This window comes from Bufo gargarizans, chromosome 8 (assembly GCF_014858855.1).
Source record: "Bufo gargarizans isolate SCDJY-AF-19 chromosome 8, ASM1485885v1, whole genome shotgun sequence".
Classification (NCBI taxonomy): Eukaryota; Metazoa; Chordata; class Amphibia; order Anura; family Bufonidae; genus Bufo; species Bufo gargarizans.
Window position 1 is genome coordinate 12,713,367 of NC_058087.1, and position 22,327 is coordinate 12,735,693.

At 40.5% G+C, this 22,327-nt stretch overlaps 1 protein-coding gene across 1 annotated transcript in view; it reads right to left on the minus strand.

Moving 5' to 3' along the window:
* The window catches only part of B3GALT1 (beta-1,3-galactosyltransferase 1), a 352,152-nt gene that overhangs the window by 100,403 nt on the left and 229,422 nt on the right, over positions 1–22,327 (minus strand). Inside the window, exon 3 of the mRNA XM_044304313.1 lies at positions 10,304–10,403. The gene's annotated coding sequence lies outside the window, so the exon portion shown is untranslated. The remainder of the gene's footprint in view (positions 1–10,303; positions 10,404–22,327) is intronic.

Below are 22,327 nucleotides of genomic sequence, written 5' to 3' on the forward strand. Positions count from 1 at the left end.
GTTTTGACCCCGTAACTGACCAAATAAGTGAAGTGTGCAGTGATTCTAAGAGCAACGCTTGTCATCTGCGTGTCATACTGACTCACAGTATGGTTTCCCTACCACAGCATGTTACTGCAAGGCACAGTGTTCTACACCACAATACAAGCTCTCTGCAGCCAAGAAATAGCAGTTTTTTTAACGTTATTCGCCGCAAATAAATTGAAATCGAATAGTTTCGGAAAATTCGGCAAACCGAAAATTCGTTCATCTCGAATTGTGAGCCTCATAGGGAACAGCGTAATGCTAATGTCTGCGGAATGTAGTAATGTTATATAAGTGAGTAATATAAATAAATAAACACTTTTTAAATATAATAATAATAACATATATGCACGTGAAAGTATTATAATTAGAGATGAGAAAATTTTAGAAAATTAAATTTGGCTGCTTCGCCGAATTTTACAAAAAAATTCGCTTCATGATGCTGCAATAGCGCCGCGCCCATCATTGTACCTCTCAGATGCCACGCTCATACATGATCGTGGCATCTGAGTGTAAAATTAACAATAATTCAAACTTACAAAATCAAACTTACTGCCTCCATTTGCTCGCGACGGGCCGGCCGCCGTTATCTTGCTTGAGGATCTAAGCCTAAATCCTGTGCGGTGCGAGATTATGTAATTACGCCGGCTGGCATAGTGACGTATGACATCATTATGCCGGCCAGCGTGATGAAGTAATCTTGCCCTGCACGGGATTTCAGCCGAGATCTTCAAGCAAGATGGAGGCTAGTGTCCCGTCACAAGCAAATGGAGGAGGTAAGTTTGATTTTTAGTTTTTTTATAATATTTCAGGTTAAATCGATTCGCTGACACGAAGCACGAGGAAATTCGGCTTCTAGACTAATCGAATTTATCCTGTAATTCAGATCGAATTCCACTTCATGGGATTCAATTCGCTCATCTCTAAATTATAATCATTTTTAGAACTATATACGTAAGAGTGGTCTTTAACCTATGGCTTGCCTGCTGATGCCATATTTCAGCTGTAAAGTTCTGCCTGATTACAGCTAGGATATGTCCTCGCTTGCTAACCAACAACAGAGACCCCCCACTGTTACAGCAGCAACGAAGCATCTTTGACATTTCTCTGTACAGAGTTATACAGAGAACAACCCCATTGAAGTGAAAGGGGCTGACTCACAGAACCTGGACAGCACTTGCACAGGAGTAAAACTAGAAGGAGCTTCATTGCAAGGCAAACCCGTTATTGTAGAGGTCAGTAGAAGAATCCGCGGACATGACCATCCGATCAGCAAGTGATCACCTAGCAAAAAGCATTATAATGTCACTGAAGTAGAACAGATGAGTGCTATCCACGCTGTATAGACAGCTAATCAGCTCTCATTCTAAATCTGTATTTCAAAGTTGCATTCCTTAGGTGAGACGCTGCCTTTCATAATCTGAAATGCAATGGATTACATTAAGAATGGGATAACAATATGGTGAAAATGATTACAGCGTTGGAACATGTACTGTGCACGATGTAAAATAATCTGGTAAAATCCTGATGCCTGACTCTTATCTCCCTGAACAGGCATCCGATCTAATATTCTGCCATTAATCCTCAAGAAATGACATGAAATAAAATACTAGGGATGGAAGAAAGAAAAAGAGGGCGCATTCAGTTTTACAATACTAATGCTGGACAGAGAGAACTGACTGAAGATGTCTGCTCTGAACACAGGTCTAGATGTAACGGACATGAAGGGATCAGTCTCCTGCTTCTTAGAATGAGGTTCCTTTGCACAACATGTGACAATAGAAAACACATCTATAATAGTTACATAGTCACCAGTGCTGAGTGAAACAAAGAATCCAAAGTGGAATTTGATCCAAAGTTTAGGAAAAATTTGATTTGCCACAAAGCCAAATTTCCTATGGCTTTGTGGTAACGAATCAGATTTCTTCTAAAATGGTGGCTATATGTGTTACAAAGTGAAAGCAATGTGATATGAATCATAATGCCATGCAACTAGCCAATCAGTAAATAGCCATCCCCTGTGATGTCAAAGCCCTATAAATAGCCTCAACCCGCGTGGTCTCTGCCATTTCACTGTGAGCTGAGGTTAGGGAGAGATGGAACAAGCCCTAGGGACAGTGTTGCCAAAAGCTTTTAATTGTAGAGTATTGGATAGGGAGACTGCAGGGACAGTGCAGGCAAGGTGTAGGGAGATCATAGAGAGAGTTTTTAGACACTGTGGGAGAGTATAGGGAGAGCATAAAGAGACTCCAGGGACAATGCAGGTTGAGTGTAATCGCAGTGTGCATCTTGTTGAACTGCTGACACAATCCCAGTTAATCTTTTAGTTTATACATAGAATTACTGTGCCTCGGTATCAAAAAGCTGTGTAATATATTGCTGCATGCTTATTGTTCAACTGCTGACACAATCCCCATTAATCTTTTAGTTTAAAAATAGAATTACTGAGCCTCAGTATTAAAGGGCGGTGTAATATATTGCTGCATGCTTCTTGTTAAAGTGCTGACACAATCTCCATTAATATTTTAGTTTATATGTAGAATTATTGTGCTTCAGTATTAATGGACGGTCTAATATATCGCCGTCTGCATCTTGTTTAACTGCTGACACATGAATAGTTACTAATTTACTGTACACTGTGGCCAACAGACAGTTGCTTGGGCCCTCCAAAGGAACTTCTGCATCTCCCACTGGCCATCACCCCCTATCCAACAGTCAGGACTCATCAAGGTCAGCAGAAGGAAGTTGTCATTCCTTTCCATCGACTTCAAAGTCATCTATTGCTCCTCCCTCTTCTCCTCCTTACTGGTTTTGACAGCAATCACCGAGGTGATTACAAAAATACAACAGTATGTGTGAGCTCATACAATGGCACAGAAGCTAAACGTGGACCCGGCCAAGTTACTGTCACGGACGTTCCCGCGACAGATGGCAGGAGATTGGTGAGACTGGCAACACGTGGTTTGATCTGACATGTTTTCCGTTTGGATTAAATGATGTCTGTGTTGTTTCTGGTGCTTGCCACACCTTCTTTTATGGTCATTTAACCTTCTCTATTTATTGTTGTTTCTCCCACTATGCTATGCAGTTTATAGCTTCTGTTGGAGATGTGGATAGCTGGCGTGTGGATCTCGGCTGAGTTCCTGGTCCTTGAAGTTAAGTGTTTTCTTTCCCTTTTGTATTTTTTTTTGTGTGCTACATTTCCCTGTCATTTGTATTAAGGCCTGAGGGAGACTCCTGTTCGTCCTTCCTTTTGGAGGACCAGGTTGTCTCAGTCCTGACATTAGTACCAGGATACTATAGGGTGAGTTAGGACACTAGGTATTCCTGTGTATGAACTCACCTACCTCTTTGGTCTGTTCATGCTGGTAGTTAGTCAGGACTTTGTTTAAGGTTTTCTAGGAGGTGTCCATCTCATTTCCCTAGCTTCTAGGCCTTATTCCCTTACCCATTTCCCTCCTATTTTCGGTGTGGTGTTTCCCTCCCACACCCGTACGTGACAGTTACTGGTACTACAGTCCCTCCCTTTTTATGTTGTTGACTATGAAAGTAGTATATAGTAGAGTCAAATTTTTTTTATAAAACCCTTAGGGGGGGGACAAGTCTCAAAGATGATCATCCTCATCTTTTGCTGGCTTTACTGCTTCCAAATTATCCTTTGCCGTCTCCATGTCCAAGAAAAGTCAGCAAGATGAAAGAGAGGAGTGGATGTTTCTGATGACATATCATCGGTATTAGATGATGTGGAAAAAAGTGATGATGGCCGAAAAAGGGTTCTTCCATCTGTAGGGCAGGAGAGTGGTTGGGGTTGGATAAGTAGGTTTGCAACTAGGGGGTGGGGGGCTTTCTTCTTTTTCACTCCGGGATTCTCCTATGACCATAACAATTTGTTGGATTTAACTGCCAGTCACCTGCTGCACCACGAGGTACTCTTTATACATAGTTTCAGGATGCAAGGGATTAAGGTAAGTATAACTTAATTTATTAGTTAAAATGTATATATTGGTCAACTATTGGCCCCATGTGGTCCCTTTATATAATTATCATACGAAAGGGGCATTTTCAGGAGATTGCAGACCACAACAGCAATAATTTGTATATTGTGCCATGCACATAACCCTCTTCTCCCACTCTTCACACACTGATAGCAACACCGCAGGAGAAATTCTAGCACAGGCTTCCAGTATCCGTAGTTTCAGGTGCTGCACATCTCGTATCTTCACAGCATATATGTGCAGCACCTGAAACTATGGATACTGGAAGCCTGTGCTAGCATTTCTCCTGCGGTGTTGCTATCAGTGTGTGAAGAGTGGGAGAAGAGGGTTGCATTGATAATCCAACACAATGGGCAGCACATTAAACACATTTTATAAGTGGTCAGAAACTTGTAAATAACTCATGAAAGAATAAAGTTACGTTAAAACCAAGCACACCATTGTTTTTCGTGTGAAATTCCCAATAAGTTTCATGTGTCACATGACCCTCTTCCTATTGAAAAAACTAAAGTTGGATTCAAAATCGACGGCTTCAAAATGGCCGCCATGGTCACCACCCAGCTTGAAAAGTTTCCCCTTTCACATATACTAATGTGCCACAAACAGGAAATTAATATCACCAACCATTCCCATTTTATTAAGGTGTATGCATATAAATGGCCCACCCTGTATATCTATTTATATAGAGGAACAGCTGATTAGCAATTGGACACAGCCAAGCAGCAGCTCACAGAGCAGAGAATGAATAACCAGAGCAGTGCTGAAGACCTAGGCTTTAGGCCTCATGCACACGGCCGTTGTGCAGCCGTTCCATGCGATGGGGACAGCAACTTTAATGGGTCCGTGATCCGTTCACACCGCAAAAAAAATGTGAATGCGTCCGCATCCATGATGCGGGGGGCATACGGCCGGTGCCCGTGTATTGCGGACCCGCAATAGGGCCACGGCTGGGCAACGGCCGTGTGCATGAGGCCTAAGTCTCATTCACACGTCAGTGTTTCGGTCAGTGATTTCCATCAGTGATTGTGAGCCAAGACCAGGTGCAGCTCTAAATACAGAACAGGTGCAGATCTTTCCCTGTTATGTCTGTGGAGGCTCCAATCCTGGTTTTGGCTCCCAATCACTGATGGAAATCACTGACCAAAACACTGACGTGTGAATGAGGCTTAATTCACACACTGGAAGTCGGTGCCTGTGCTCACAGTACAGCAGCGGCCATGAACCACTATTGTTACAGACAAGTTAATGAGAAGATAGTAATAAGATGATGTTAGAGAAATCAAGAACGTCATTGAAAAGCCTAATGATTTCCGCAGAAGACAGGACAAATGCTGTTCATATGGTCATTTGGAGATTAAATTGTCCGTAATGGAATTTAATAATATAAAATTGCTATTGTATCAAGCAGTGATATGTTTCTTCAGCTTCCTATATTTGTTTTCACTCCAGGATATATGGTTTGCTACATTTTCTTCTCTCGAGGAGCTAGGAAGAACTCCTAGAAAGTGTCATCATTTCAATTGCCTAATATAAGCTCTTTCCAACTGATCTGTACAGAGGGCTATGACTAATGCCTATCCTTTCGTCTTCGCATGGTCATATTACCAGCCATCAGTGCTTGGCAATCAGTGCCTAGACAGTATTAAAGAAGACAGGATGTATTTATCTTGCTATTTTGGGGAAAAAAAAATCACGCCACCGCTGGTTGATGCATTTTGTAAATGTCAACTTAATCGACGGACACGTCCACATTTGCATAAGAACGAGTGCTAAAGTGCAAGAGTTCTTGAGAGTCTCTGTCATTCCCGAGAAGCAACTCAAAAACAATATGGAACGATTATGCAAACGAGCTGAGATACTATGAAAATGCATATCACACAATAAACAGAGCCATTATATCAACCAAGCAGGATACCAGCTCCAGTTGTAGAAGTAACAAAGAGTTCTTCAAAAAGGAATTCTTCTCATTTTTATAAATGATGCTGCATAATGCACACGGAGATGAGGACCTTGGAAATGATTTAATGAGCAAATTGGAATTAATATGTCACAATGTTCCCTGTTATCGCTGAACAAAGCGGGAAAGCAGGTAATTTTCCAGATGTGTAATTGGGCTTTTTTGCTTGTAACAGACTTTATTGAGATACCTAATACTTATAGAAACCCAAGGCGGTAGCTAATGTGATAAGAAATGGTCTTTTAAGGGAAATAAGCCCTGTTCGAAAAAATGTAAAATTTTCTCAAATTTTAAATATTACGAGCTGAATTTAGGGTACTTTCACACTTGCGGCAGAGTGATCGTCGTCAGGCAATCTGCATGCAAACGGACAGCATTTGTAGACGGATCCGGACGCAGATCTGTCTCACAAATGCATTGCAAGAACGGATCCGCCTGTCTATTTGTCACACGGACAAACAGATCTGTATAATTTATTTTCACATTTTAAAAGGTCTGCGCATGCAGATCCGGCACTAATACATTTTAATGTAAATGAATGCCGTTCCAGCAAGTGTTTCGGAATTTTGGACGGAGATAAAACTGCAGCATGCTGCGGTATTATCTCTGTCCTGAAAAGTCAAAAAGGCTGAACTGAAGACATCCTGATGCATCCTGAACGGATTTCTCTCCATTCAGAATGCATGGGGATAAAACTGATCAGTTTATTTCTGGTATTGAGCCCCTAGGATGGAAAGAAAAACGCTAGTATGAAAGTACCCTAACAAAAAATGTAGTAAGCATAATGGAAACGTGTAGTGGACACAGTCTAATTGCAGCTATGGAAATGCTTGGTCTCTCAATGCAAAAAAAAAATAAAGAATTCTTCAATGAAGTGACTCTTAGGTAATAGGTAATCTGTTGAACCCCAAGGTTTATCTTTGCCAATTTTGGCTACCCTTACATTATCAAAGGCTTATTTAACCCACAGAAACACATTTTCTACATATCAATTTTAAGGTGTTATTCTATTAATAAAACAAGCCCTGTTTACATTGGGAATCTGAAAGGCAGAGTGAATGAGCAGTGCACGCTGTGAATATAATAGAAGACAACAATATGTCACAGGCTGCAGAGGATGGGAACAGGTTATGGTGCTGGATCAGAGGGGCCGGGAAACGTTAAGGCCTCTTTCACGCGGCCGTTGCGGAAACATGTGCGGGTGCATTGCGGGAACACCCGCGATTTTTCCGTGCGAGTGCAAAGCATTGTCATGCGTTTTGCACGCGCGTGAGAAAAATCGCGCATGTTTGGTACCCAAACAGTTCGGGTCTGGGATCGGTGTTCTGTAGATTGCATTATTTTCCCTTATAACATGGTTATAAGGGAAAATAATAGCATTCTGAATACAGAATGCATAGTACAATAGCGCTGGAGGGGTTAAAAATAAATAAATAATAATTTAACTCATCTTAGTCCACTTGATCGTGTAGCCGGCATCTCCTTCTGTCTTCATCTTAGCTGTGTGTAGCAACAAGGACCTTTGCTGACGTCACTCCGGTCATCACATGATCCATCACCATGGTAAAAGATCATGTGCTAAGATCAAGACAGAAGAGATGCCGGCTGCGCAAGCAAGTGGATTAAGGTGAGTTAATTATTTTTTATTTTTTTACCCCTCCAGCGCTATTTTACTATGCATACTGTATTCAGAATGCTATTATTTTCCCTTATAACCATGTTATAATGATCGGGTCTCCATCCCGATCGTCTCCTAGCAACCGTGCGTGAAAATCGCACCGCATCCGCACTTGCTTGCGGATGCTTGCGATTTTCACGCAACCCTATTCACTTCTGTGGGGTCTGCGTTACGTGAAAAACGCAGAATATAGAGCATGCTGCGATTTTCACGCAACGCACAAGTGATGCGTGAAAATCACCGCTCATGTACACAGACCCATAGAAATGAATGGGTCAGGATTCAGTGCGGGATACTCGCGGAATACTCGCCCGTGTGAAAGGGGCCTAAATGTAAGTGCAATTATTTTATCCGGGACTAGGAAGTTACTAGAAAAAAAATGCGGACAACCCCTTTAAAGTTTACATTTTTTTACTGGACTCCATTAGCTTGAAATAGCAAAGTCTCCTATGGTATTCCATACTTTCCATACTTTGCAGTTTGCTAGGAAACAGTAATTCCTCTGCCAATAAAAGGCTAGGGGCACGTTTAGCATGTAACATACACTACGTGCAGAATTATTAGGCAGATGAGTATTTTGACCACATCATCCTCTTTATGCATGTTGTCTTACTCCAAGCTGTATAGGCTCGAAAGCCTACTACCAATTAAGCATATTAGGTGATGTGCATCTCTGTAACGAGAAGGGGTGTGGTCTAATGACATCAACACCCTATATCAGGTGTGCATAATTATTAGGCAACTTCCTTTCCTTTGGCAAAATGGGTCAAAAGAAGGACTTGACAGGCTCAGAAAAGTCAAAAATAGTGAGATATCTTGCAGAGGGATGCAGCACTCTTAAAATTGCAAAGCTTCTGAAGCGTGATCATCGAACAATCAAGCGTTTCATTCAAAATAGTCAACAGGGTCGCAAGAAGCGTGTGGAAAAACCAAGGCGCAAAATAACTGCCCATGAACTGAGAAAAGTCAAGCGTGCAGCTGCCAAGATGCCACTTGCCACCAGTTTGGCCATATTTCAGAGCTGCAACATCACTGGAGTGCCCAAAAGCACAAGGTGTGCAATACTCAGAGACATGGCCAAGGTAAGAAAGGCTGAAAGACGACCACCACTGAACAAGACACACAAGCTGAAACGTCAAGACTGGGCCAAGAAATATCTCAAGACTAATTTTTCTAAGGTTTTTTGGACTGATGAAATGAGAGTGAGTCTTGATGGGCCAGATGGCTGGATTGGTAAAGGGCAGAGAGCTCCAGTCCGACTCAGACGCCAGCAAGGTGGAGGTGGAGTACTGGTTTGGGCTGGTATCATCAAAGATGAGCTTGTGGGGCCTTTTTGGGTTGAGGATGGAGTCAAGCTCAACTCCCAGTCCTACTGCCAGTTTCTGGAAGACACCTTCTTCAAGCAGTGGTACAGGAAGAAGTCTGCAAGGTAAGAAAAACATGATTTTCATGCAGGACAATGCTCCATCACACGCGTCCAAGTACTCCACAACGTGGCTGGCAAGAAAGGGTATAAAAGAAGAAAATCTAATGACATGGCCTCCTTGTTCACCTGATCTGAACCCCATTGAGAACCTGTGGTCCATCATCAAATGTGAGATTTACAAGGGGGGAAAACAGTACACCTCTCTGAACAGTGTCTGGGAGGCTGTGGTTGCTGCTGCACGCAATGTTGATGGTGAACAGATCAAAACACTGACAGAATCCATGGATGGCAGGCTTTTGAGTGTCCTTGCAAAAAAAGGTGGCTATATTGGTCACTGATTTGTTTTTGTTTTGTTTTTGAATGTCAGAAATGTATATTTGTGAATGTTGAGATGTTATATTGGTTTCACTGGTAAAAATAAATAATTGAAATGGGTATATATTTGTTTTTTGTTAAGTTGCCTAATAATTATGTACAGTAATAGTCACCTGCACACACAGATATCCCCCTAAAATAGCTAAAACTAAAAACAAACTAAAAACTACTTCCAAAAATATTCAGCTTTGATATTAATGAGTTTTTTTGGGTTCATTGAGAACATGGTTGTTGTTCAATAATAAAATTAATCCTCAAAAATACAACTTGCCTAATAATTCTGCACTCCCTGTATATATTGGATACATGTAATGTGAAAGGTAAATAAAGGTAAATAAAGAATATGATGGGAACATAGTCTAACAGGATGTGAAGGGCTTACAGGTGAAACTTGAAAAATTTTAATATCATGCAAAGTTCTTTTATTTCAGTAATGCAACTTAAAAGGTGAAACTAACATATCAGACAGACTGATTACATGCAAAGCGAGATATTTCAGGCCTTTATTTGTTATAATTTGGAGGATTATGGCTTACAGCTTATGAAACCCCAAAGTCACAATTTTGAGGTCCCCTTTGCTCAGGGGGAAAGGATTAATTAGCTGACTAGAGTGTGACACTTTGAGCCTAGAACATTGAACCTTTTTAATATTGAAAGATGCCATGATTTTACTTTATCACGAATTCTAAAGGCTTTAATTACCGCGATCGGCATTGTTGGTCGTCAAGGTAATTACTCACTGGTCTGCCGGCCATGACGCCTGCTGCACGTGCGAGTGGGGGGTTAACTAACATTTGGAATAAACTGTATAATGGTGAAATACATTTATTCAACCATATTTTACTTACTGAATCCGTCTTGACTTATCTGATGTCATCCGTGAAGACACGTGAACATTTACACATGTAGGTTTCCACTCTATCCTCTTGGCCGGAGGTCGACATTCATCTGTAAGAGAAATGATGCTACAACAATAAGATCTATGATTGTATACATATCACAGAATTTACTGGCATCGCTTAGTACGGTTTAATACACATCTAAATGTGAAATTAATTACTATAACTTTAGGCTTTGTTAATATTTGCTTTCAATACTCAGAGCCGAAGGGAAGAATAGCGATGAATGCAGCACGATTCTTGACAGACTTCATTATACGTAAGTTATTGGAGTCCATTTTCTGTTATAAACAGAAGCCACAGGTAGAGATGAGCCAAGTTCTTAAAAATGTGATTTGGCTGAGTCAACGAATTTTACAATAAAATTCGCTTTGTGATGAATTACTTCATCATAAAGCGCATTTCTTTGCAAATAGCGAGTGCAATGACAGGCAACGGCGATTGCCCCACTCCCGTTATTGAACCTCTCAGATGCCTCTTTAATCGCGGATCGGGGTTCAGGAGTTGATCAACAAAAAAAAATAAAAAATCATACTTACCTCATCCACTTGAGAGCGAAGAGGCCGCTGCGGCCATCTTGCTTGAAATCCAGCGTGAACTCTCACGTGACACGTGATGACATCAGCCAGCAAGATGGCCGAGGCGGACTCTTTGTGCTCAAATGGAGGAGGTGAGTATATATATATATTTTTTACTGCCATTTCAGGTGAAATCGATTCATTCACGAAGCACGAGGAAATTCGGCTTTGCAGCAAATCAAATTTGTCTTCCATCCTTTAACTGCCAAAAGCCTGTGACAGATACAGGGAGAGAGCAGCAACAGAAAGGACATGCCCCCTGAGTTGTGACAGGGAGAGAGCTACAGCAGAAAGAAAATGTCTGCTGAGAAAGGACCCCTGAGCTGCCAGTGTGAAGAGAATCTAGCAGAGCAATTGGCGCAATTAATTTGGACCCATGTGAGGTACAGGGCTGGTTCTAGCATTATTAGAAAGTTATTGTCATCTGCTGTGTGATGCCAATCATGGGATAACTCCTCTAATGTAATCCCTCCTCACACAACCTCTCATCTCAGTTTACATTCATCACCTTTAGGCCCCATTCACACGACCGTATTTTCGGTCCGCATCCGATCCGCATTCATCTCAACGGGTCCGCAAAAAATGAGGACAGCACACTGTGTGCTGTCCGCATCCGTATGTCTGTAGCTCCGCAAAAAGGCCACTTGCAGACGAGCGTTCCTCCCGCAGCGAGTCCGCATCACAGCTCCCGGCCTGACCTCCCAGTGCTGTCGGGGGTCACATAGCATTATATTGATTTATGATGCTATGTAACCCTTACAGTTCTGTAATGTATTGGATAAGTCTGGCATAATGCTGCCAGTGTTATCCAATACATTCCAGAACTGTAAGGGTTACATAGTATCATAAATCAATATAATGCTATGTGAATCCTGTCATTGCTGAGAGGTCAGACCGGGTGCTGCGATGCCGACTCGCTGCGGGAGGAACGCTCGTCTGCAAGGGGCAAAAGAGATAGGACATGTCCTATTCTTGTCCGTTTTGCAGACAATAATAGGCATTGTTAAAATAAAGCCACAATTTTATTTATTTTTTATGTAACACGGACGTCATCCCTATTTTTTGCAGATCCGCGTTTTTCAGTAACTGCATTTCAACCTACTGTATACATTTTAAGTAAACCATTAAAATGAGAACCAAAAACTTTGGTAAATTTTTTGTGCGTCATCACTTCTGACATGGAATTTTATGATGCTATATAAATTAATGCTAATAATACTATCTTTAGTATAAGATCAAAGGGCATCTGTCCACAGATTTGCACCTATGAAACTGGCTGACCTGTTGAAGACACCTGTGTTGGTCCCATGTTCATATGTGCCCGCATTGCTGAGAACACTAATGTTTCAATATATGCAAATGAGCCTCTAGGAGCAACGGGGGCGTTGCCATTACACCTAGAGGCTCTGCTCTCTCTGCAACTGATGAACCCTCTGCACTATGATTGACAGGACCAGGCTGGCGTGATGACGTTTTTAGAGCCTGATCTTGTCAATTAAACTGTAGAGGGCATGGCAGTTGAACCTCTAGGTGTAACGGCAACACCCCCGTTGCTTGTAGAAGCTTTTCTCAGCAATGCGGGCACATATGTACATGGGACCAACTTAAATGCCTTCAGCCGCCAAGTGCACATGTAACGGGTCGGTCAGTCAGTGTAATAGGTACAAATCTGCTGACAGATGCCCTTTAAAAGCAGGTACAGTAGCTTGAAATGCAGTTATTGGCTGTACTATGGTTAATTGGATGTGTTCCTCTTTTCATCCACCTAAAAACAGCAGAGTGTTTGCTGTGCACCCAAGATAATTCACAGCTTCCATTATTTAGTACTGTATGCTCAGTAGCCTGCTTTACAATGGGGTCTTCAATGACAAGGATATTATATTCCTGGAAAACTACATGCAGGGTTAAGAATAATCTATTGAGAATAGACATGTCTACTGTACACATAAAATAATAGTGATTACGGTACCTACTTACTGCACCTTGATAGTGTTTAATGGTGCACAGCAAACTGTTCTTTTCCACACAATAATTGACTGTATTTTCAGTGACCATTAACATGCAACACAACCAAGCCATAATAAAAGAAATAAATGTTAATTGCATTTTCAGGAGAACATCCCTTTATGTTGTGTAATGAGGCAATGCCAAGATTTTTACACAACGCTGCCTCATACACAACTGCTTTATATGCTGAGCTTTATTCCTTTGGTCTTCTGGACACAGATGCAGCATTTCCACATGGCATAAAATAGACACAACACTAATTGCCAGTGATATATGTCTATATAGGCACACTAACAGTGCAGAGGGGATGCGCCTGAGCTTCTGTTATATCCTGAAAATGATTGTTAAAGTTTAAAATGAAGTGCTTTTTTCAAACATATCTCTACCCATTTGTTGCTCATGTGCATTTGGACATCATAGATAGACTTCCCATACTTGGAATTGTGGGCTGCAAAAAGCAGGTCCGTAATACACTCTGTGCTGCGGATGTGGACCTATTGACTTGAATGGGTCCGCGATCCACCAGATACGACCGAAGATAGGATTTCACGTATGTTTCACAGAACAGAGGCACAGATCAGAAACCCACAGTAGGACTACAAAGTGTTTCTGTGGGCTTTGTGGCCCATGCCTCCACACCTCAAAAAGATAGAACATGTTCTATATTTGGCCATGTTTTGTAGCTCACGGACCAATTCAATCTGCAAAAGGAGTGCACGCTATTTTTGGTTCACAGCATGGGCACTAAGCCATTACGCTCGTGTGTATGAGAGCTTAACTATAGCTAGCAAAACAACTGAGATAGATGAGGCCCTTTTTTCTGTCCTCTATGGATTTCTTAACTACATTAAGGTTTGGAAAACATATAATTGGATTTCAACCCAATTTTCTGTTTCTGCTAATATTTGTGCATAAGGTTCTTATCACACTAGAGCGTCATGACTTTAATTTGCAATGGAAGAAGTACTGTGACTGATCTTACAGATCCAGATTTTTGCTGATGAACCCAAGGATTTTACTGCAGTAGATTGCACGGCTCCATCATGCATAACGGAAAAAAACAGAACCGTTATATGTGTCCATACAAATATATTATGATGGAGCAAAACAGAATGCCTCTTGAAGGCTTCCATTTTGCATTTGTAGTGCCCTAGAGCAGTGAGTACTTTGACATTTGGACATTCGTGGACATTTGCCTATATCCCCTATGCAAAGTTAAAACTTCTTAATTTATTTCTCTTGAAAGGGTTAACTTAGGCTACTTTCACACTAACGTTTTGGCTTTCCGTTTGTGAGATTCACTCAGGGCTCTCAGAAGCGGTCCAAAATGGATCAGTTTGGCCCTAATGCTTTCTGAATAGAAAAGGATCCCCTCAGAATGCATCAGTTTGCCTCCGTTCCGTCACCATTCTGCTCTGGGGGGCGGACACCAAAACGCTGCCTGCAGTGTTTTTTTTGTCCATCCTGGAATACAGAGCCAAACGGATCTGTCCTGACACACAATGCAAGTCAATGGGGACGGATGCGTTTTCTCTGACACAATCTGGCGCAATAGAAAGCGGATCAACCCCCATTGACTTTCAATCGTGTTCAAGACGGATCCGTCATGGCTATAGAAGACATAATACAACCGGATACGTTCATGACGGATGCATGGGGTTGTATTATTGTAACGGAAGCATTTTTGCAGATCCATGACGGATCCGCAAAAAAAGCTAGTGTAAAAGTAGCCTTATACTGTTTAATACCGTGTACCTGCATTTTATATGTTGCGATATATATATATATATATATATATATATTCTGTTCACTGTATTTACATGGCTCTGTGGAAAGGGTTAATGAATACTGAGAACCTGTTATGGCTTTGATTGAGAAGCTGGTAATTTTCCACAGCTGCCATAGTGTTTAAAGAATACCATGTTTTGGAGGGAAAAAATTCAGACTTGTTTACCACCACAAAGCAGACAGCCTGACCTTTTAAATGTCTGGCTTTAGCTATGTTATGTCTGGAAACTTGTTTTTGTTTGGAAAACCTGCTCTGTATGTAAATCTATACCAGACGGGAGCTGAAACAATGTATCTGTTTGTGCTGAGTTTCTCCACTTCACCCCTCCCACTAGAAGGTTCTAGTCTAGCAAAAGCTGTATATAAGGAGAGCAGTCAGAGCCGCTAGTGTGCTGCAGTTAGGGACCAGTGCTTAGAGGGGAGACTCATGCCAGCCTGAATGAGTGATCAGAAGAAGACGCTGAGATGGGGCCGCTGAGCCACAGACCATGGGTCACTAGCCCTGTGACCAAGGAGCCACTCAGACTACTGAGCTACAGACCGTGGGCCCTTGACCAGGATGCCAGCCTTCTGAGAGAGAAAGGGACAGCTAGCTCAGGCCTTTCCTCAGCATCAAACCCTACTTCTGCCAGGGCGGAGACTCTGCCAGACTACTGAGCGGCCACAGACCTTGGATCACCAACCTTGGAACAGGGTACCAGCCTTCTGAAAAGAAAGAGGGACAACTAGCTCAGGCCTTTCCTCAGCATCAAACCTCTTCTGCCAGGGAGGAGACTGGAGAAGCCAGCCCAATGCCTCGCTTGTATTGTTTTGTACCTGAATTCCTCCAATAAAGAAGCACCCTGATTTACTGCAGACCATGACTCTCTGGACTTATTTCCCATTGGGATGCACCACACCTTCTCATAACTTCCGGAGAGCAGCAACACGTGGTGACACCTCGACGGTGTCCGGGGGACCCAGGGTAGCGTTGAGGCAACCTCAAACCCGGCCACTGCACATTCCGTCCTAAAATTTCGTTATATTCAGTTATAACTCTGTTATAACGGAACACTATAACATAATTCCTAACGCTGATGAAAACACACCCTAACATGTTGTTGCTATTACTGAAGGATCATATCTAGTACTATATGAGCTCATAATGAAAAGTGAATGACAATGAATGAGATCATTCAATGTGAAGATTTGAGGAATATAATTTTATTCTGAACCTTCATTATCTAAGAAATGCCACTGCATGGAATGACTAATTACTACAGAATTGCATTTAAGATATAACTGCTGCTTATTGGAAAATCTATCTACTTCCATCTAACAAGGAAAGAATCTCTTAACAGATGAGAAAAGCTTTACTTACATCTCCCACAGCAGCTGCAAGTCAGCTTAAATGACAGCAAAAGTACAGTGTCTCATTGTTCTAGTGGATTTGCTCCAAACAGTAAGGCTCAGAAAATCGCTTTTTTGATCTTCTCCCTATGAGTTGATGATTGTTCATCAGTAGTCGGAGCTGCTGGTAACTTATAACAGAGGATGCTTAGGGGAATTAAAGAGATTTTGCAAAGTCTGCATGTTCCCATGTGACCAGTCTGTCATGTCTGAACGATCCATAGGAGTCTCCTGCCATATGTATTTCTCCGATAACCAAAAACAAAAGGTCTATTATTGGGATTTCTAAGAAAATGCAGTTGGAAGATGGCAGCTGTTAGTTAATATCGCCTAAGTCAATGTATCCACAGAATTCAATTACACCTGTCACTCAAATTTTAAAAAGGATTTTGCATACATATTTTATTTCCCAAGGCAAATTTCTCCATATACACTCCTCATCATTGAAACTGCAACACCAAGAATGAAAAGTCATGGAATTTTGGAACTTAAAGAATTGATAGACATGTCAATGATATGCAAATCATAAAAAATGGAAATAAAATATTCAAAACATCTCGATTTATTCAGTATCAAGTAGGAGCGCCACATGCAGAAATACATGCTCTTACATGCCTTGGCATGCTATCAATGAGGTTATTAACCCTTTCATGACCGAGCCCAAAAAGGCCTGAATGTCCAGGCAACTTTTTGTGATTTTGTGCACGTGGTGGTTTAGTGACCGTAGCTTTTTTATTTATTTGACTACAAAAAAATTTTTTGTGATTTTTATTTTTTTACTTGGCACTGGGACTTTTTATTAGAATTATTTTTTATTTTTTTAGGTTTAATTTGGAAGAAAACTACTAATTATTATTAAAAAGTATTTTTTTTTAATTATAGCTTTTTATTTCTTAAATATTAAGACTAACACAAAAATGTAACATTGCAATGGGTTCCCTATTTTGCGATAATCGTTTTCATATATAACATGTATAGGTTTGAGAGAACGGGACAACTATGGTTTTAAAAAAAATTTTTACTTATATTTTAATTTCTTTTTGGCACATAATATGCTCCCCAGGAGGTCATTAAAAGACCACTGGAGGACACTGCCTTTTTTTTCCTTTTTTCCTTTTTTTACTGTTTTCACTGTAACTGGTGCATCCACAGGAGCCCTAGTTACAGTGGGAAACAGCCCCCTGTGGGGGCATGACACACAGGCAGAGCTGATCAGGGTCTCCTTAGACCCTGCAGCTTTGCTCCTGCCCCTGCTCTAGACACCCCCATCGGTCACGTGACCGCTGGGACTAAATGAGGAAGCAGAGCTTACTTAAAGGAGTTGTTTCTCTTGGAATATTAGTGGCATATTGCTAGCATAGGTCAACAATGTCAGATAGGTGCTGGTTCCACCTCTGGGACCAACACCATCTCTAGAATGAAGCCCCCAAAGAAAACAGGAACAGACTAAGCATGCCCAGCCACCCTCTGTTAATTTCTATGGGAGTGACTCAGCTATTTGCTGGCAGTTCCATAGAAGTGAATAGAGCAGCGGCCATACTTTGCGGTGTGCTCTCTATCCATTTCAATGAGACTTCCAAAAATAGCTGAGTGTGCCGCTAGATTGTTTTGGGTGCTCCCATAGAAATCAATGAAGGGTGGCTCTGCATGCACAGTGAACTCATCCAAACATTGAGTGCTCCGCTTTGGGTTCCAGAGATGGCACCAGCACCTGACATTGGTGGCATATCCTAGCAAGGTGAGACAACCCCTTTAAGTTTAGTTTTGGCTGTGTCAGTGGAACAAGAACAGTTCAAGAGACTTTTGGCATATAATAAAGGAAAATAATCTGTATTGTGACTATAACACTAACATATAACATTATAGGTGGTAGATTATAGATTGAAGAATACATTATTTTGACGTACGTCTGTCATGAGATAGAAACACTTTAAGCAAGGGTATCCAAAATATGTCAGTCAATGAGTTAGAGGGCCAAGGGCTCAGGCCATACAGTTTCCGCAACAATACTATGCCTTCCATATAGCTGAAAGGAAGGTAACAGTTGCAGGTAACATGAGAAAATCTCTGACAGTCAACTGGTCTTATCATTGCTGGGGCATTCTTAACAAAATGATGCCACTTGTCCTTTCAGAGGAATGCTATATGCAATGTATACACCTCAAAAATTCCATTTCTAAATAGCTCTTTATGCCCATTTGGGGCAGCCCAGCTGACCTTGTATAAAGTGTCTTTTTGAAGAGTTAAAGAAGACAAATCTGCCATCTTAATATTCTTCTTTAGAAATCTTTCAAATTTGGATGGCTAAACCAGCATCAAAGCCATCATAAAAAAACAAGTTAAAATAAAAAAGTTTTAGTTGCATTTACTAATTTAAACCATTCGTAAAATGAGGATTCATAAATTATTCTGCACTTTTCTTCCAGCGTTTATAAAGCACACAACCCTTATGTTACAGGAATTGGCGTACATGCCAACATACTGCTGGAGCTAGATTGTTTGCACCCCCTGAAGGCTCTCTGTTATCCGGTTATTCCATGTGCGCTGTACTGAAAACGCTTGTGGTGTCAGGAGAAATTATAGATGTAAACTGGAATAACCAGACAGCAGATGGTAGCATGTTAAGTGACAAAATGCTTGACTTCAAAAATGTCAGCGAAATAAAAGAATCACCACAGTAATTAGACAGCGGACATCCAGAGAGTTGTTGCATACAACATCTCAATGACCCTGACAACTTAGTAATCAAGGAATCTTGAAAAATTTGAGACTTTCCAGTCAGAGGTTTTTCCCCTATTAGCGGGTACCCCTTAGATAGGATAATCCCCTCTTTTCTTTTTTTGTCAGGTAAGTTAATTTGTATATGATTGGCTTTCTGGTTAAGATGTTCAAATTAGCTTTTCTTCCAAAACAGAGAAAAATGCTAATCTCTCTCTCTCTTTCTTCCTCCCTCTCCCAAAACAAAAAATTTGGGTTCAACTGAATCCGAACTGTTTGAGAAGTTTGGACTGAATCTCGAACCAGTTCGCTCATCCTTAGGCCTCTTTCACACGACAGTATGTCCATTTCAGTGTTTTGCGGTCCGTTTTTCACGGATCCGTTGTTCCGTTTTTTGCTTCCGTTGTGGTTCCGTTTCCGTTCCGTTGTTCCGTTCCGTTTTTCCGTATGGCAAATACAGTATACAGTAATTTCATATTAAAATTTGGGCTGGGCATAACATTTTCAATAGATGGTTCCGCAAAAAACGGAACGGATACGGAAGACATACGGATGCATTTCCGTATGCATTCCGTTTTTTTGCGGACCCATAGACTTTAATGGAGCCACGGAACGTGATTTGCGGCCAAATATAGGACATGTTCTATCTTTAAACGGAACGGAAAAACGGAAACGGAATGCACACGGAGTACATTCCGTTTTTTTTGCGGAACCATTGAAATGAATGGTTCCGTATACGGACCGTATACGGACCGCAAAAAACGGCCCGCAAAACGGAAAAAAAAAACGGTCGTGTGAAAGAGGCCTTAGTAGGAACATAACAAAATTTGCATAGACTTCAAAGGTAATGCATTGAAGTTTATGAGAGAAGGGATTTGATATATCTCATGTTGAAGTTCCCGAGGGGAACTTTTAAAAAGTGGAAAAAAAAGTATTTAATAATATAAAACAAAATAAAAAAATAAACATCATAGGCACTGCCATGTCCGAAAATTAAAATTACATTTAAAAACATTTATCTCATATGGCGAAAGGGGTAATAGAAAAAAAAATATCAAAATGGCCGAATTACCAGTTTTTTCATCACTTTTCTCCCCAAAAATGGAATAAAAGTGATCAAAAAGTCATATACGGAGGTAAAAAAAAAAATTTATGGGGGTCAGAATATGGCAATGCATAGAAAAAATATTTTTTCCCAATGATTTTATTTTTTAAGTATTAAAACACAAGAAAAACTACTATATAAATGCGGTGTCTCTCTAATCATACTGACCTGGAGAATGAAGGGCATGGGTTAGTTTTACCACATAGGGAATGTCGTAAAAATAAAAACTATAAGACAGGTTTAATTCTTTTCTTTTCCAATTCCACACCATTTGGAATTTATTTTTCCAGGATCTCACAATATAGTATGCAGCAGCAAATGGTGCCATTAGAAAGTACAACTTGTTCCACAAAAAAACAAGCCCTGATACGGCAAAGTGAAAGAAAAAAAGAAAAAAGTTATGGCTCTGGGAAGACGGAGTAAAAAATGAAAACACAAAAACAGAAAATTGGTTAGAAAGGGTTAATGCTTGTTAAAATGAGGGTCAGGTGGACAGGGGGTCTAATATGACTGTTTTATCCCAAAGGTTCTGATAAGGGGGGTGGGGGTTTACAGGGTGATGACAAAGAAAATCATAGCCGCTTGCTGAATGTTTTTTTTTTACTGCTTGTGTTGATATATAATTATATAAATAGTGCTAATTGTTTATGTTATATTTAATCTATAATGTGATTTCCCACAGATTATACAGGAATCTTATGTATTATATGTGCTTTGACCTGGCTTAGATGCAGGTCTCAGTACAATTCATAACTACTTAGCCATTCATCTCTTCAACATTCACAAAATTCACCAAAAGAAAAAAAACCTGCAAAAACAGAATTATGTTGTTACTCAGGTTCCACACTTGACTTTAGATGCACTTGACTATACTAAATGATAATTTTAATAAATAAAGTTTCATTCTCGATAGGCTGTACGTCTCTAATTATTTCACTTATCTGCAAGTGTTGGATAAGAGCTGACCCCCTGGTCAGTAACCACCTTGCTTGTCTTCCCCTTATTAGTATGTATACACAAGACATTTCCATCACTGAACCTAGATGTGTGTTTGGGCTACAAATATATAAAGATTTATATGAAAGAAAACCAGACTAGACAAACATGGGGAGAACATACAATCTCCTTGCAGATGTTGCAAATCTTAGTTGCAATCAAACCGAGAACCCCAGGACTGCAAAGCAACTATGCTAAATACTGAGCTACCATGTATAGATTACTCCTTTGTCACTTTCTCACTTCTTGATGCAACAAGTCCATCTCCTTCAGCTCCTCCGCTTCTGCATCCTCATTAAAACACTGTATATACTCTGGTATTGTTTAGACATTTTGTAGCAAAAATGTTATGGTCTAAATCACCATTAGAGATTAGCAAATTGATTCTAAAATTCAGGAATTCAACCAAAAATGTTCCAAAAAGTTTTGGTTTGAAAGAATTCAAATTTGTTGTAATTTATTTTGAAAGAATAGAGAGGGAGGGAGAGAATGAGAAAGATAGAGAGAGAGAGAGAGAGAAAGAGAAGAGGGGGTGAAGAGGGGGACAAAAAGAGCGAAACATTTCTTCCAAGTAATTGGGCTCTTGTGATTCAAGTCATATTTATTTAGACCCAGTGTTGCTCGCTTTCTGTCAATATGTGCCGACTTACAACATTAGGCCACATTAATTTTTATTTTTTTTCCAGGGCCCTTTTAAGTTTCCAGTCCACCTCCGACTGTAAATCTTTTCTGATAACATAAATAGTGGAGATCATTCTTGAGTGACAGTACACAATTCAACAACAGACAGCACATTTGACAAATGCAATGGCATGAAATTAGTGTTGAGCACGAATATTCAAATCGCGAATATCGTCACTTTGAGAATTCGCAAATATTTGCGAATAGTGTTGATTGCGGATATTCTAATCCCGAATTTATCGTGAATTTATTGCAAATATCGGCACTTAGCAACAACCCTAGCAACCAATAGGAAAGTTGTCTACCCCTTATTGTTGATCGCGAATATTCTAATTGCGAATTTTTATTGCGAATTTTTATTGCGAATATATTACATTGCCGATTTTCGCAATCAAGTAAATAATGACTGGAGATCACGAATTCTCGAATTTGCAAATTTATGGCAAATATTAAGCCAAAAATTTGCAAAATATCACAAATTTAAATATTGCCTATGCCGCTCATCACTATGAAATAAGGCAAAAAAAGGTAGCTTTATTTTAAAGGAGCAAAAGGCAAGACCATATGTGCCCATAAATAGTCTGATCCAGAATGGGAACTCAGGTGCAGGACATGATGTAAATCTACTCCCCATACTAGTGGACTCAAGCCTTCCTGGTATGACATGCACCCCCGTCCATCTGAATGGTCGCCATGTCAGTCCCCATGCAT